The sequence below is a fragment of the Adiantum capillus-veneris genome, chromosome 20 (assembly GCF_014529385.1).
Source record: "Adiantum capillus-veneris isolate H3 chromosome 20, ASM1452938v2, whole genome shotgun sequence".
NCBI classification, from domain to species: domain Eukaryota; kingdom Viridiplantae; phylum Streptophyta; class Polypodiopsida; order Polypodiales; family Pteridaceae; genus Adiantum; species Adiantum capillus-veneris.
Genome location: NC_140950.1, coordinates 105,055,921 through 105,071,721, shown reverse-complemented (window position 1 = coordinate 105,071,721; position 15,801 = coordinate 105,055,921). Strand labels below are relative to the sequence as shown.

The 15,801-nt window shown below is 52.3% G+C and overlaps 1 protein-coding gene across 2 annotated transcripts in view; it reads right to left on the bottom strand.

Annotated features, from left to right (window-relative positions):
• LOC147433025 (uncharacterized) overlaps nt 1–15,801 on the bottom strand; it is a 148,738-nt gene that overhangs the window by 100,695 nt on the left and 32,242 nt on the right. The gene's annotated exons all lie outside the window — the stretch shown is intronic.

The window sequence follows — 15,801 nt, the reverse complement described above, 5'->3', positions numbered from 1 at the left end:
CTCAGTTTCTAGTTTGTAGTTTTCTTTATTTGTACCCAGACTTGGTGGTACTAGACTCACCATTGTAATCAGTTTGGTCTCATAGGTCATTTTCGCCTTTTGTCGACGTTAATATATCATTTCATTTCTCTCTCTCTCTCTCTCTCTCTCTCTCTCTCTCTCTCTCTCTCTCTCTCTCTCTCTCTCTCTCTCTCTCTCTCTCTCTCTCGTTCGTTGCCCAGGCGGTTTTTCAGAGACCATTGCTAGCACCATTGGTGTTAAGCAAGGATGCCCACTCTCCCCGACACTCTTTGGGCTCTACATCGACGAGATCTCCGACTACATACTGCGAGCAGGAGGAGAGGGGAGCGACTTGGCAGGTACTCCGGTCCACATCATGTTATATGCTGATGATATTGTGTTGATTTCAGAGTCACCCGAGGGCTTGCAACGCCATCTTGAGGCCTTGGACGAATTCAGCACACACAGGGGGTTGACTGTGAACCTTGGCAAAACCAAGGTTATGATCTTTCACACATCCAGTGCAGTGAGGAGCGCTGCCACCTTCACAGCAGCAGGAGGACAGGTTGATGTAGTCACCTCCTATGTCTAACTTGGCATCACATTCACCAGCCTACCAGGACCCTTCACTATGAGGCAGGCTGCTGCTGACAGGCTCACCCGAGGATATGCAGCTCTGGCCATGCTAGAGCGGAGATGCCACCAGGCACACTTTCAGGAGCCCCGCACGAAGGGGTGGCTTTTCGACACCTTAGTCACCCCGGCCTTGATGTACTCGGCGGCAGTATGGGCACCAGGATTGACAGCTGACCAGTGGACACAGCTTGAGAGGCCACAGGTATGTATGATCTCACGCTTGCTCCGCAGCAAGAAGACAGTGCCACATGACATTATTAGAGCCGAGCTCGCCACACCACCTATGGTTGTAGAGGCACTATTCCAGACAGTCTGCTTCATCCAGAGGATGAGAGAGCTACCTCCTGACAGACTTACTCGTAGAGCATTTGAGGCAGCTATACAGCTATCAGAGAGTGGGCATGAGAGAGCATGGTACTCACAGGTCAGAGCATGGTTTGAGGGACACGGTCTTGACATGGAGAGCCTACCACCATTCCAGTATGACCCCCACTCACCATATGTTCACCTCTCTCGCAGTGAGAGGAACTTGGTATTGAGACAGGATCTGTGGCAGCTATACACTAGGAGAGTCTGGGAGTCACCTGGCTTGGGGACGAGGATGTCAGATTACAGAGACCAGTTTCTCACCATATTGTCTGGGGGGTTCATACAGAGACCACGCTACATGGACACATATATGCCACATAGCTCACGGGTGGCGATTGGTCAACTGAGAGTGGCTTCACACAGGTTAGAGATTGAGATCGGGAGACATACTGGTGTTCCCAGGGAGGAGCGAGTCTGCAGAGCCTGCACAGAGGAGGTGGAGAGTGAGGAGCACTTTGTATGTAGATGCAGAGCATACACTGAGATCAGAGGCAAGTATGAGGCCTTATTCAGAGGACAGCCCACTCTCCGAGAGATCATGGACTCTCGAGATCAGAGACAGCTCGGACGTTTCTTACTAGAGATACAGAGCCATCGGGACGCACTACTACAGCCACACACAGCTACACAGACAGAGGGGAGACAGTCGCAGCTCACAGACTTCTTTCAGAGGATTGCCGCCCCTCCCTCACCAGACACTCAGAGGGGAGTGACACTCCCACAGGCGGAGGTGAGCCGAGCTAGACGACGACCACGAGTCACAGGCTACAGGGGCGCGAGCTCCCACCACCGACAGATCGAGGAGATCCGAGCCCGAGAGCGCCGTGCCACTGAGGAGCGAGTGGCTCAGATGAGGGCCGACCCGACAGCTTTCATCCGGGTAGCCTTGGCACCAGACCCGCCCATGTACCACATCTTACATCCCCCCATTAGTACAGGATGGAGCTAGATAGCTTGATGCATTCTCATGATTGTACTCCCTTGAGCATATAGACATGCATATACCCCTAGAGATAGAGCTCCATCCCTCCTCAGATACTCCACTACCTACATTCAGTTCAGTTTTGTATCAGTTTTGTTTCATTTGTCTTTCCGATAGACGGATGACATACACACCATGTACATTTGATTTGTCTCATAGGCCGATTTCGGCCTGACATAGACGTTAAAAATCTTTCTTTCTTTCTTCTTTTTCTCTCTCTCTCTCTCTCTCTCTCTCTCTCTCTCTCTCTCTCTCTCTCTCTCTCTCTCTCTCTCTCTCTCTCTCTCTCTCTCTCTCTCTCTCTCTCTCTCTCTCTGTGTGTGTGTGTGTGTGTATATATATATATAGAGTTATTTGCAGACTTTCTTCGTGTGTTGCTATTGATTTCTTGCTTGGAGTGTCCAAGCCTACACCACTTTTCACACTACATGTGGTTGTTCTTCATCAAAACAATTCGTTAGTTGCTTAAGTTTCTGTTTTTTTCAGCTTCTCTCTCTAAATTTAACCTCTTTGGTCTGAATCAAGGAGAAGCTCTCTTGTTAACTTATATTTGCAACCAAAGTCTTTCGTCGCAAAGAATTGCAATAGAATTAAAGATTTCAGCTATCCAAGAGTTTTCATCGCAAAGACTTTGTTCAATGTGCTCTTGTGGAGCATTCTCATGTTTTGCTGCTTGCAAAGGTTGTAGTTTCCGTGTTTGGAAGACAATTGTGAGCCAATGGAAGAGAATGTGGGCGTTTGAGAGAGTAGAGGGAAGGAACAAAGGGCATGGTGAATCATCTTCGACCTTCACTTGTCAGCAAAGCTGACTTTTCACTTGCATCTGTATGGAAATTTACAACGTACTCCCCATGATACTGTGTACGATTCCCCCATAAATAAAGAGAAGTTTTGAGGGAAGGGCCCCCCCATTCGGGATATTTGTGTGTCTTGATTTCTTTCAGCTTGACAGAAAATGGCTGAATAACATCGGACTGTTTTCTGGAGCTGGAGCTATCTTTGTTTATCCTATTCCACTCTATGGGAGGTAACTTCTCAAGGCTTGCGCCTGCCATTCAGTTAGTTATCTACAAAAATATAAGAACAAAGCCAAAGTCCTGAGGGTATGGTGGACTATTTTTAAAGCTAGCTTTGTTGCCCTTATTCCGCACTATGGGAGGTAACTCCTCAAGGCCAGGGAATTCCCTTAACTTAATAATCAAAATGATACAAGGAGGAATCCGAAGTCTGTAGGATAAACTTTTTTTTTTCAGAGAAAAAGATCCTTCTATTAGTTAATAAAACTGCCCATGGGGCTACAAACCTCCTCTACTAGAGCGGGCTACATCCAATGAATGAGGAGACTCTCCCGGTAAGTAAACAAAATATGTACAATGAGGGCTAAATCACAAAATGGGAGGAGAAAAAAGCAACATTGGTGGCCGGTAGTGCCATCTAGGCACACCCTGGACCATGGTGAAGAAGGGCTCTCGGCGCCAGAGTCGCAGAAAGTCACGAACAGTCTCTGCGGGTGGGACAGGACGAGCCTCGAAGATGCGAAAACAGTGGGCCAGGCTGTAGCACCCCAAGTGTACTGTCAAGCTGAGGACAAAGCTGGCATCAGCCGAAGGACCCGAAGCCAAACCTGTTGTGCTATGGGGCAGTCCCACAGACAGTGATAATGACTCTCCAAAGGATGGCCACAAGCTGAACAGGCTTCCGAGAAGCCACTTTGTACTAGCCAGCTCCCAACTGCTGTAGCTATGTGCATTGTGTGCAGCTAGCCACTGGAACATAGTAACTCTCCTTGGCTGCCTGCAATCCCATAACCGCCCCCAAAAATCTGACAAGAACTCAATTGTGAGACCCTCCTGCCAATGAGGTGCTGCAGCAGGACGAGCCTCTCTCCGTGCTGCCAGTATGTGATGCCCCAATCCAACTGTGTACTGGAAGAAAGGGATCCCAGGGTGATCGGTTGAAGAGAAGGGATCCCTCCAGAACCACTCTCCAGGGTCCCATTGTACTCGTGCCAGAGGGCAACTTCCCCATGCCCAAAGACACCAGCGACCTGTCTCAAGCTCTGATATTCAGGATCTATGACGCAGGTCCTCCCACAGATGCCCACAACTCATATCCTCTTAAAGCAGCACTCTGCAGCCTGTGGAGCCTCTACTAAGACTATGTGAAGACGACCCTCTCCCTGAACCTCAAAGAACATGTGGGGTACCGACTCCAAGAAAGCTCGAGCTGTCTCCAGTCGCATGAAGGCCACCATCCATCTGGGAGCTGCTGTCTCTAGAGGGGTGAGCAACTCAGCTGGTAGAGTCTCTGTAATATCCTGACACATGCTCTGCACCTCCCTCATGCCTTGTAGTTGGATGCTCTAAACCTCCTCAGACAATCCTAAAAACTGAAGCCAGTCGCCAAGAGTGTGAGTTGGATCCTCTGCCATGGGACCCCAAGAAACATGAGGCCTACTACCAACCAGGTGGCCTCTCTGAGTGCTAATCATGGAATTTCAAAAAAGGGGCTGCCTCAAGCGCTCCTCCGTGCAAGTGGGCTGATGCTGCTCCACGGCACTCCTCAACTGCTCCCAAGACCTGAGCAGGCTCGCTACGAATCGATCCTTCAACCTCCTGCTCAAACCGCCTTTGCGCATCTCTATGAAAATCCACCTGATGGAAGGGCTCCAATGGCCGCCCGCATGGGCGACTCGAGCTCGAAGCCGGTGAAGCAACAACTCCTTCCAGGGCCCTGGAAGAAATCCTCTAACCACAAACTTCCCAACGAGGGCTCTGCTTTGCTATGCTGGGTCAATGATCCCCAAACCCCCCCCCCCCGGCCCGAGAACATAGTAAGGTGATGACCTACCATGCCACTTTGGCCCGGGCTAACTGTGTGTCACACCCTGACCACAGAAAGTTCCTGATTAGCCTCTCTGGATGGCTAATACAGAAACTCGAGAAAATCCAACAGGACGTGATGTACCACATAGTAGCCAACAGCACTTCGTTGGCCACTACAACTCTGCTTGCCAAAGAAAGCCATGCCAAACTCCAGTGAAGCACTTTCCTCCTAATGAACAAGAGGAGGGGAGCAGTCTACTGCCCAGGGAACAAGTCCAAGCCAACCTGACAACCTAGATAGCGTATTGGAGTCCCTGGGGGGCATCCACCGAAAGCATAGTTACCGAGAACGGGAAATTGGAACGGGGAACGCGGAACGACAACATGCATGGAACACCATTCCTTGTTCCCCCCCCCCCCCCCGAGAAAAAGATATTTCTATTAGTTAATGAAACAGTCCATAGGGCTACAACCATCTCTACAAGAGAGGGCTACAACAATCATGATGGGGAGACTCTCCCAACAATGAGGCTAAATCAAGAGATGGGAGGAGGGAAAAGCCACATAGGTGGACGGTAGTGCCATTTGAGCACACCCTGGACCATGGTGAAAAAAGGCCCAGGAAGCCAGAGTCGAAGGAAAGCCTCTCTGCGCTCCCACATGCGGTCGGAGCTGTCCTGAAGTCTCTCAAACTGTCCTCTGAGAGTATGGATCAGCTCTAGGTCAAAGATCCCAAACAGTCTTTGCTGGTGGTGCAAGGCGAACCTTGAAGATGTGGAAGCAGCGGGCCCACCAGATAAACCAGAGTGTGAGGCCGTTGATGAGCTCCCAACACTCCTCTCTCTCACTGCACCACTCTTGTGGAGTAAGCTTTGTAGCAGGCTGGAGTGTAGGTCGACCCCCCCTGCATCACTATCATCCTGCTGGTGGAGGATAGCTCAAACTGAAGTGCCGGGCTCGTGAGAGTGGACCAAGCAGCTGCCCCCCAAGTGTACTGCCGAGATGTGGAAAGAGCTGGCATCAGCCGAAGAACACGAAGCCACACCTGTTGTGCCAAAGGACAGTCCCACAGAGAGTGATGCTGACTCTCCACAAGATGGTCACAAGCTGCACATGCGGCCGAGAGACCACTATGTACAAGCCAGCTCCCAACTGCTGTAGCTCGGTGTGCAACCAGCCACTCGAACAAAGTGACTCGCCTCGGCTGTCTGGAGTCCCACAACCTCTCCCAAAAAGCTGCCAATGGGTGCCTCACAACTCTCCTCCTGCCAATGAGGTGCTGCAGCATGACTAGCCTCTCTCTGCGCTGCCAGTATGTGACGTCCCAGTCGAATAGTGTACTGAAAGAAAGGGACACCTGGATGGTCTGCTGAGGAGAAAGGGTCTCTCCAAAGCCACTCTGCAAGATCCAACTGTACTCGTGCGAGTGGACAGCTCTCCCAAGCCCACAATCTCAAGAGCTGCTGGGTCGCGGTCTATGACACAAGTCCTCCCACAGATGCCCACCACTCGGATCCTCTGAAAACAGCACTCTGCCACATGTGGAGCCTCTACTGCAACTCGGTGTAAGCGTCCCTCACCCTGTAGCTCGAAAAACAGGGAGGGTATAGTCTCTGAGCAAGCCCGAACTGAGATGAGAACCTCCAGTCGCGTGAAGGCCCCCATCCATCTGGGCGATGCTGACTCGAGAGGTGTGAGCCACTCAACTGGTACTGCCTCTGAGATGTCCCGACACATGCTCTGCACCCCTCTCATGCCCTGTAGCTGAATGCCCTGAAGCTCCTCTGACAAGCCTGAAAACTGTAGCCAGTCACCTACAGTGCGTGCTGGACCCTCTGCCATGGGACCCCAGGAAACATGAGGCCAACTACCAACCAAGTGGCCTCTCTGCGTACTAACCATGGGGTTCCAAACAAGGGGCTGTCTCAGGCGTTCCTCCGTGCAAGTAGGCTGACGCTGCTCCAAGCCTCTCCGCAGTTGCTCCCAAGATCGGAGCAGACTCACAGCAAAGCGGTCCTCCAATCTCCTGCTCAAGCCAACTCTACGCATCTCTGTGAAAATCCATCTAGTCGAGGGTCGTTAGGGGCCTCCAGCCTGAGGCACCCTAGCACTATTCTGCTGAAGCAAGAACTCCTTCCAGGGCTCCTCACCTAGAAGAAGTCCTCTGACGAGGAACTTCCCAAGAAGGGTTCTGCTCTGCTATGGTGGGTCTATGATCCCCAACCCTCCCTGCGAACAAGGAAGAGTGATGCCCTGCCATGCCACTTTGGCCCGGGCTATCTGAGTGTCACGCCCAGACCAAAGGAAGTTCATGATCAGCCTCTCTACCTGGCTGATACAAGAACTCGAGAAGATCCAATAAGAAGTGATGTACCACATAGTAACCAACAACACCTGGTTGGCCACTACAACTCTGCCTGCCAGAGAAAGTCGTGCGGAGCTCCAATGTAACAACTTCCTCCTGATAGACAGGAGGAGGGGAGCAATCTGTTGCTTGGGAGACAAGTCTAATCCTACCTGACATCCCAAGTACAAAATTGCAATCCCTGGGGGAATCCACCTGAAACCCTCACCTGGCATCCAATCGGGCATAGGAGCACTACCAACCGAGAAAGCCACTATCTTTCTCCAGTTGATCAGTGCGCCAGATGCACAACAAAAGGTCTCAAGAGCCTGCTCACACCTTTGAAGGTTGGCCTCCTGGCCATCCAAGTACAAGGCTGAGTCGTCTCCAAACTCAGTGTCCAGTAGCTCATCTCCCCGAATAGGGAGCGCTAAGCCACGTAAACCAACCTTCTCTGAAACCAAAAACCTTCTCATCGCCTCAGCATAGAACCGAAAGAGGAAGGGGGCAAGAGGGCAGCCCTGTCTGACCGAACGTGTGAGCATGAAACGATCACCTCTACCTCCTGACAAAAGTACCTGACTGTGTGTCCATCTCTACAAAGCTGACACCCCTCTGATCCAAGCATCAAAGAAGCCCATCCTACGTAGAGTGCCCTCAAAAAAGTCCCAGTCAACTATGTCATAGGCCTTCTCAAAATCAAGAAGAAGAATCACCAGATCCTCACCACAAAGTCGCGCGAGGGCAGAAGCCTCTCAAAAAGTAAAGATGTTGTCAAGGATACTACGCTCCTTGACAAAACCTGTCTATGTCCCATGTATAATGCTCTCTAGAAGTGGCTGAATCCTCAAACTCAGAGCCTTGGCAAGAATTTTGTAGGTTGAGTTGAGGATGGTGATGGGGTGCCACTGTCGAATCTCATCCAAGGAGCCACCCTCCTTGGGAATGAGGTATATGAGGCCCTCACTCATGCTGTCATTCATCTCTCCTGTGCACAAGATGTACTGAAAAGCACTACAGAGATCTGAGTAGAGCAAGTCCCAGTACTCCAAGAAAAAACTGGGAGTCAAGCCATCCTCACCTGGACAACTACCACGTGGGAGTGCGCTAAGAGCCGTGTGTAGCTCCTCTAGTTGAAGAGGCAGCTCAAGCCTCTGGCACATCTCCTCAGTCACAAGACAAGGCATCTGTGCCCAAACCTGCTCTGTGCATGCATACTGACGCTTTCATTGAGGCTCTGCAGACAGTAAATCATAGTAGAAGTCAGTAGCAACTACACGCATGTCCTCTGGCTCTGAAGCAATTGACCCGTCGAGCTTCCTCAACTGACTGACCTTGGCATGCGTATGCCGAGGTCCCACTGCCTCAAAGAAAGCGCCTATCACTCTGTCACCCACCTGGGTCCACTGAGATGCCTTCGATGGAAAGCAAACTCATGGCGCCTCTTCTCTGTGCTAACGAGCTCCTGGCGAGCCTGCTGTAACTGCTCCCCCAACCAAGGACTGTCTGGATGCTTCTCCGCATCCTTTGTAAGGAAGAAACGCCCCGCCGGAGACGCTTGCTCCTCCTCTCGCTGCAGCCAGGCGAGCCGAAGACTCCTCAAGAAAGAGACTAAGCTGAGCAAATCCCGAGGCCACTCTGTCAGCAGGAGAATCTTGCATGTGTAGGCTCTCAGTCCAAAGAGCCTCCACTCGCTCTCCAAGCGCCGAGTCCAGCAAGACCCTCTCTGGGATGCGAAGCATCGTGCTCCCCCTCCTCTGCCTATCAGTCACTGTAAGGATCACTGGAGCATGGTCCGAAAAGGAAGTTCCTGCCAAAATACTAACTGTCCCACTCAAGTCACAGAAGTGGTCACTACGCGCGTAGAAGCGATCTATTCGAGATAGATTCACGCCTCCCACTCTGCAGTCCGTACGACAGAAGGCCAAGCTGTCGGGGGGCCTCACAAAGCTGGAATGCTGCCACACATCTGAAACCCGCAGAGTCATACATAACCTCTTCCAAGCTGCCAACTCAACTCCATGCACAGTAGTATGGTTACCACCGATCCTGTCAAAGGGTTCCTCCAACATGTTGAAGTCACCCCCTATACACCATTGCTCTGCCTGCGGCAGAGACTCAACAATCTGAGACCAAAACTCTACACGTGCACTCGCCATATTGGGCGCATAGATGTTCAGGAAGCCCACGAGACAACCCTACACCTGCATAGTGATCCACTGAGCTCTGCCTCGCACAATAATCCCTCTGCCCACAATGGCTTGCTGCATAGAATCCGCAATAGTCATACATACCCCGCCCTGGATGCCACCAGGTCCCAATGCAGCTGACTAAAAAGTCTCATATCGTCCACGCAAAAGCTAACCACAACGTCTAATGCGGCTCTCACACAGATGATGTTCCTGTAGCATAAGAATGTCAATGTCTCCTCCCACAAGGCATCGCTGAAGCTCCTAACGCAGTCGGTCCCTCTGACGCTGAAACTGGGGCCCACCTAATCCCTGTACGTTCCATGAGACTATCCTCATGGGGAGCGAGAAAGAATTGATGCTACCGCAGTAGCTAACCGTGCTATCTTCGAGGCTGGCTTGGATGGGGAGTAATCCGCATCCAAGCGTCCTCGAGATAGGCGAGACTGCAGATAGTGTCTAGCCCAAGCCCAAGTAGACCGAGCCGTACGTAAAGCAACCTCCTCTGTCCAGGAGACCTCATATATGTGTACATAGCATGGCGGGCTCTACGTGTCAGCAAAGAAGTAAACCACAATGTGTCTACAACCTGCTGCGCCTGGAGGTGTCACAACAAACTTGGCCAATGGCCAAAGAGTCTGAAGCAAGTTCGTAACCCCTAGGTCTCCCATGTGATGAGAGAACTCCAGGGCCTATGTCTGCAGCCACTCCAACACAGAGTCTATAGTCCACTCAGTCTGGTCCCTGCCGCATAGGGGAAAAGAGAAGCCAACCGCTGAATACAAGGCCTCTATCCCCCTAGCTGCAAGGAACAAAACGTGAACTCTGAAGCTGGCTGCCTCAAGGTTTGGTGAGGGGTCGCCAAGAAACCGTGTAAAGTTGTAGGCAAAGAAATCCCAACGGCGACGAATGTCGAAGCTCATCAGACCACGAGGAACTGTTGGAAAGGCACACGTCTGCACCAGAAGAGGGGGTGCAAGAAAGGTTGTCCCTCTCTCGCTAAGCGACTCATTTGGCAAAGGCGCTGCCAAGAGATCTCCTAGCAGCCGAGGAAGGCCGTGCCCCCTGGGACGGTTGCGAGACTGGAACAGGAGGGGGTGAGGGAGCGGGGGGGGGAGGGAGAAGAGGGGGGGCGAGGGGGATCGACAAAGGTAGGAGGGCGAGATGGAGAGGCAGAGGGGAGGGGGGGCAGAAGAGGGGGCGAACTCGGGAGGAGGAGGGGCTGTCGAGGGTGAGGCTAAGGTGGAGGCTAGAGTAGGGACCTCGTCCGAGCAGTGCAGTGGACAGCGGGAGGGGCAGGCGACGGGCGACGCGCAAGGGACGGGCACGTGGGCTGCGCACAAGGGGGAGAGCTACGCGAGGGGGGGGGGGGGGCAGTGTCAACGCCATTCCTTGTTTCGAATACTCACGTCTGAAACACGGAACGGAAATCCGGAACGGGAAAACAGGATGGGAACAAGGAACGGAGACTTGAAAATGGCCATTCCCTGTAACTATGACCGAAAGCCCTCACCTTGCAACCAATCAAGTGTAGAAGTACTGCCAACCCAGAAGGCCGCTATCTTCCTCCAGTTGATCAATGCTGCTGATACACAACAAAACACCTCGAGAGCTTGCTCACACCTCTGTACATTGGCCTCTTGGCCCTCCAAGTACATGGCTGAGTCCTCAGCAAACTCAGCGTCCAATAGCTTGCCTCGCCTAATAGGGAGCTCTAAACCACTCAAGCCACCCTGCTGTGAAGTCAAAAATCAGCTCTATTGCTTTAGCATAGAAAAGAAAGAGGAAGGGGGCTTGAAGAGGGGAACGCTTCATGCTCACGCATTTGGTTAGACAAAGAGCACCTTACTGTGTGCACACATTTAGAGAGTTGACACACCTCTGATCCAAGCATCTGAGAACCCCATCTTGCGTAATGTGCCCTCCAAAAAGTCCAAGTCAACTCTGTCGTAAGCCTTCTCAAAGTCGAGGAGCACGACATGGGTGGATCTATTTGCATTTTGGCAAGGACTACATCTTCTGACCATGCACCTGTGATTCTCTCTGTGACAGTAGGGCAAAGGAGTGGAAGTACGATGCCGCACATCCTTGAGAGGGTCCTGCTGATCTGGAGCTCAAAGAGCGGGTGATGGCACTTTGGAGAGAGAGTCTGGACACTCACGAGTCCCCTGCTGGTAGAGTGGCCTTTGGATTCATAGAGCTTAGTCGTTTCTTCCTCCAGGATTCTGCAGCTCGCTTTTGGTTGCAGCCAGCTACAGCCAGGGAGGAGGAGAAGCGCTCCGACGGGGCATTGCTTCCTTATAGAGGATGTAGGAGCACCACCCAGACAGTCCTTGGTTGGAGGAGCAGATGCAGCAGGCTCAACAAGAGCTGGCTAGCATTGAGGAGTGGCGGTATGAGTTTGCCTTCCTTTGACAGGCATCTTAGTGGACCCAGGTGGGTGACAAAGTTACCGGGGAGTTCTTTGAGACGGTGGGGCCCCGCCTTGCGCACACCAGTGTTAGCCAGTTGAGGAGACCCGACAGGTCTGTTACTTCAGAGTCTGAGGATATACGTGCAGTTGCTACCGACTTCTACCGTGTTTTGCTGTTAGTTGAGCGTCAGGTTGCATGCAAAGAGCAAGTTTGGGCACAGATGCCTAGCCTTGTTACTGAGGAGATGTTTCAGAGACTAGAGCTTCCTCTTCAGCTAGAGGAGCTCCATGAGGTTCTCAAAGCACTCCCCCAAGGTAGCTGTCCAATGGAGGATGGTTCGACTCCTAGCCTCTTTATAGAGTACTGGGACTCCCTTGGTTCGAATCTGTGTAGCGGCTATCATTACATCTTGCACACTGGAGAGATGCCTAACAGCATGAGCGAGGGGTTGATCTACCTTATTCCCAAGGAGGGAGGCTCATGGGATGAGATTCGGTAGTGGCGACCCATCACCATTCTCAACTCAGCCTACAAAATTCTAGCAAAGGCTCTGAGTTTGAGGATCCAGCCACTTCTCGAGAGCATTATACATGGGACTCAGACAGGTTTTGTCAAGGAGCGTAGTATCCTTGACAACATTTTCACCTTTTGGGAGGCGTATGCTCTCGTACGTCTTCGAGGAGAGGATCTTGTGTGGTCACTGGCGTAGAAGCGATTTATTCGAGATAGATTCACTCCTCCTACTCTGCGGTCAGAGCAAGAAAAGGACAAGCTGTCTGGTGGCTCCACAAAGCCTATATGCTGCCAAGCATCAGAAACCCTCAAGGTCATACATAAACGCTCCCAAGCTGCCAACTCAGCCCGTGCACAGTAGCATGGCTACCTCCAATCCTGTATGAGGGGTCCTCCAACATGTTGAAGTGTCCCCCAACGCACCACTGCTCTGCATGCCGCAAGGACTCTACAATATGTGACCAAAACTCAGCTCGTGCACTTGCCACATTGGGCGCATAGATGTTCAGGAAGCCCATGAGGCAACCTTGAACCTGCATAGTAATCCATTGGGCCCTGCCTGGCACAATAATACCTCTGCCCACAGTGGCCTCCTGCCATGAGTCCGCAATAGTCATACATACCCCAGTAGAAATAAGTTACGGAGAGGGCAAACCTTGTGCCGTCTCATAATGCTCCTCACCTATAGCTGCAACTTATTCCTTTATCGCCTGATGCCATGCAGAGGCCCATCGTGTTCCAAATCACATTCCGGTTCATTCTTCGCCAACAGAGAGCCTGGATTAAGATTAAAAGGTAAACAACGTACTATATGGGTAAAAGTGGCTGAAGCGAGGATTCAAACCTCCGAGTGACGGGACCAAAAGAGAAGACACTAACATGACGGGAAGAGCCTCCCTGAATGCCTCCACTCCAAGCCCAAATGTAGCTGACCAAAATGTCTCGTACCGACCACGCAAAATCTGACCACAACGTCTAATGCGGCTCTCACAAAGATGATGCCACAAGGCATCTCTGAAGCACGACACAAGCAACCCCGCTGACGCTGAAACTGGGGTCCACCTAATCCCTACACATTCCATAAGATGATACTCATGGAGTCAGAAAAAACCAATGCTGCAATAGCAACCAACCTCGCTATCTTCAAGGCCGGCTTGGCTGGAGGGTAATCCGCATCCGAGCGACCCCGAGATAGTCCATCCCAGGCCATGCAGAGCGTGCTGTATGTCGGGCTACCTCCTCTGTCCAGGAGTCCTCATATACATATACATAGCATGGTGGACTCTGCGTGTCAACAAAAAAGTGCACCACAATGTGTCTACATCCTGCTGTGTCTGGAATGAGGCATCACCGAGAACTTGGACAACGGCCACAGAGTCTCTATCAAATCTATCACCCCCAAGTCCCCCGTGTGGTGAGAGAACTTCAGAGCCCGAGCCTGAAGCCAGTCCATCATTGAGTCCAAAGTCCATTCAGTGTGGTCCCTGCCACATAGATGGAAAGAGAAGCCTACCACTATGTCTAGGGCCTCTGTCCCTCTAGCTGCTAGAAACAACACATGGACTCTGAAGCAAGCCGCCTCTAAGTCTGGTGAAGAATCGTCGAGGAAACGTGTAAAGTCATAGGCAAAAAAGTCCCCCCTACAACGGATGTTGAAACTCCCGAGTCCTCTAGGGACTACGGCCAAAGGTGACGTCTGCACCAAAAGGGGGGTCCGCGGGAAGGTTTGCTCCTCGCGCCAGGCGGCTCATGGCAAAAGCACTACCAAGAGACCTCCTAGCAGACGAAGAAGGCCCTGTCCCCTGAGTGAGGCAAGAGCAGGAAGAGGATGGTGGAGCAAGAGGGCTAGTGGGTGGACTGGGGGGGACGGGTGAAGTACTGGGGAATGGGGGAAGGTGGAGGAGATGGGGGCGGGGGAGACGGGGCGGTGGGTGTCAAGGGAGGAAGAGGGGGCATCTGTGGGCTCATCCTGTTGTAAGGGGTCGAATCGTTCCCTGTGGGAACCCACTGCTACTGGTCTGGGGTAGGACGACCACTAGGAGGGCCGAACTGGCGTGGTGGTCCTTGGCGAAGTTGAGCAAGGACCTGCTGCCATCCCTCCTCTGCCAGAGGAACAGGCTCGGAGGAAGAACCTGCCTGAGCTTCCTAGGTCTTTGTGTCTGGCCAGCCTTGGGAGGCTGGGTTTGTGTCTCTATCGCGGGTCTGGGCCTCCTCCGTGGACAGGTCTTCGCAAGTTGGCCCATCTGTAGACAAATCAAGCATCGATCCAGGAAGCCCGAATAGTCCATACCCTGACAGAGCCAACCACCACTCACCCGAGGCAATAAAACGACCTTCGTGAGGGCGTGGGTGTCTTGAACTAGAGCGCGTATTGTAGGTATGCCAGCTACCTTGGCAACGACAGAAGCAGTCGTGCGAGGTGTCTCCAAGACACTCCCAATCTCTGAACCAATCCTAGAAAGGAGCTGCAAGTACTCTCTCCTCGGGCCAGGGAAGCAGACTGAGATGGGTAGGTTTGCCTCCTCGACAAGAACATCAGTAGCCGAATCAAATCCATGACACCATTATCAAAAATGAGCTCTAGCTACTTGGATGGTCATGGGGCTCATTGCAATGACCTTGGACGCCATCTCAAAAGTCTCAAACTCTATCTGGTAGTAGCCGCGTCCGAGAAGCTGAACATCGATGATCTTACCCACCTCTGCTAAAAGGAAAGCCTGGAGGAGATCACGCACCTCCCCTCTACTAGGTCGGGTGCCAATGATCTTACAGATAACAGAGGTGGCCTGAAGGCATGCCACCTCTGCCTCTAAGCTCGCTTGCTCTGCCGGTGAAAGATCAAGTCGGATGGTGGGTTCCGCGGTCAGGCGAGGGGGCTTCCATCAAGTCCCTCTGTGGCAGAGCAAAATCCTCCATTTGTGTCTGTTGCTGTGGAAGACGAGCAAAGGTGGATCGAGGTCGTCGAAGAAAGCTAAGTGAGGCGATAGGGCAAGTTGCTCCCGCTGGGAAACACCAACAAGGCAACCTAGAGAGCGGAAAGGGCCGGGGGGGGGGGGGGGGGGGGGGGGGGGGGGGTGAGGATGAGGGGCGGGCAGTGCCGCGCAGCGTGACTGGCGGGCAATCTCAGGGCGGCGGCCAGCACCAGGCAGCACGAAGGGGGGGGGGGGGGGGGGGGGGGGGGGGGGGGGGGGGGGGGGGGGATGGCAGGCTGAGGGCAGCGCGAGGGGGAGCTTGGGAATGCAGCGATGGCGAGGGCGTACGGACAGCAGCAGCGAGCGCACAAGCATGCCTTCCTTTTTTTTTTGTAGGATAAACTTTACAATTCCTGAAAAATATTAGAGTTTCTGGAGCTAACACCCTATTTATCTTAAGAGTTTGCCATATCCCACGCCGATTGCACTACCCTTCCATTCACCCTCACTATCCCACACAATATAGCCCTTTTAAGTTCTAGTACATGACCTTGATCTCAGTATAAGATAGGTCATTCTGAACTTATATGTGAAGTATGCGCCCCAAAAATGTTATC